We start from the raw sequence: 2,143 nt of genomic DNA on the forward strand, positions 1-2,143 counted from the left end.
ATTGTATTATTTGCAACTGCTGAAGTTGCATCACTGTTTAATATCATCGTGGATGTAATTATTTATATCAAAAACTTCATAAGATCGAACCGGAATGTTTATATCCTTCCAAGTTGTTCCATTATCTTTGCTATATCTAAAATTATTGTTTGAAGAATTAATATTAGGAAAACTGTAAGATGTATCAACACGAACTAGAGCCATTTCATATTCTCTGTCTTCTCTATATTTAATAACAGGGCTAAAAATAGTTCTTAATAAACTACTATTTCCGCTCACTAATTAACATGTCATATTTATATAAAATTTTATTTTTTTCAAAAATTGGGTATATAAAAATTATCAAATCCACTTCTATATTTTCCATTATCTTTTTCAGAAGATAAATCTATTACAACAAATCCATTCTTTTTCTTCCATGCAGTACTACATAACTTTTTAAATTCATCCTCTGACATATCACTCGATACATGATCTTTATAAATATGATTTAAATTCTTTGAATCTTGTGGAAATAAACAAATAAAATTTGCATTTTCTCTTATAGTCTGTCTAGGCAACATAAAATAATTTTGTGCAAGATAGAAACAATCTACATTACTATGCCTCCCTCTTATATAATACTTCTCACATTTATTTTGCTTTGTCAGTTGCAAATCATCAAATATCATAAAATTATTATTACTAGCATCGAGATCTTCAGGATCTGGTACATAATCTGCTGTCTCAAAAAATTTACACTCCATATCAACTTTACTATTTTTCTCATTAAACGTTTTTGAAACTTCTTTAATAACTTCTTCAGGCTTTTCTATTTTGTCCTAATACTTAAACAAATTAAGAATAACTTCTTTTGGTCATTTTTTTTCAAAAGATCTTTTTAATATTTTGTATTCTGGTTAAAAAAGAGACTTTCCAAAAACTTGTAAATTATTTTAATCTAACCAACCAGGTCTTAAAAGTAGATTTAATAATAAAGTAGTTTTTCCACAACCCGACTTTCCAACAATAATTCCTCTTATACTCCTAGGAAACAGCTTATTATTATTTCTCTTATTGATATTCTCATTCCATGACAAATCTATAATATCCATTTTTATATATCAAGATTTTTTACATAAAAGTTTTTTTTATATATATAAAATGTTGTACTGCGTTAAATGTAGAAAAAAAACAAATACACTAAACTTGCAAAATGTCGTGAGTAAAAACAATAGAAATATGCAACGTGGAAATTGCGCTATTTGTGGAAGATTAAAAACTGAATTTGTATCCTCAAAAAAAGGAGATTTAGTGAATTCGATTAATTCAGCAACACGTAAAATAAAACTACCATGGTCGAAGTTTCCAGGTGAAATGCATTTACCTGGAATGAACTTTGCAGGTCCTGGTACTAATTTAGATGAACGATTAACTTCTACTGACGCATATAAAGAATGGAGTAAACCTATAGATAGAGTTGATAATGCAGCTTACCATCACGATCTTGCTTATAAATACTTCAATGACACAGCAAATAGAAATTTAGCTGATAAAGTTATGATCGAAGAAATGAATTCTATAAAAAATCCAACAATACGTGAAAGAATTGAAAGATATTATAAAACCTGTTAAATCATCTAAATCAAAATTTGGATTAGGTCTAACAGACCCATATGACTTGGGTTCAAAGAACCCATATGAATTATGTACTAAAACTACTCAAAAAAACTACAAACGATCAAAGAAAAAAACTCAGGTCTTTCAGACCAATGCGAAGTAATTCTTATGGATCCGAAGGATCTGTAATGGACTGACGAACTTGCAAACGAACTTCATAAACCAGTTGTAAAACATTTCAGAAAAAGAAAAGTGATTGTAAATGGAATTGATGAAATATGGGCTGCTGATTTAGTTGACATGCAATCTTTCTATAAATTTAATGACGGTATAAAATACTTATTAATGGTAATAGATGTTTTGCATGGATGGATTGTTCCATTGAAGAGTAAAACTGGAGTTGATGTTGCTAATGCCTTAAATAAAATCTTCCACGAAAGAAAGTGTCAAAAAATATGGGTAGATAAAGGATTAGAATTTTATAATAAGCATGTTAAAGCTCTAGGTGTTAAGTTATACTCAACTGAATATGAAGAAAAAAGTT

Source organism: Hydra vulgaris, chromosome 07, assembly GCF_038396675.1.
Source record: "Hydra vulgaris chromosome 07, alternate assembly HydraT2T_AEP".
In the NCBI taxonomy this organism is placed as follows: Eukaryota; Metazoa; Cnidaria; class Hydrozoa; order Anthoathecata; family Hydridae; genus Hydra; species Hydra vulgaris.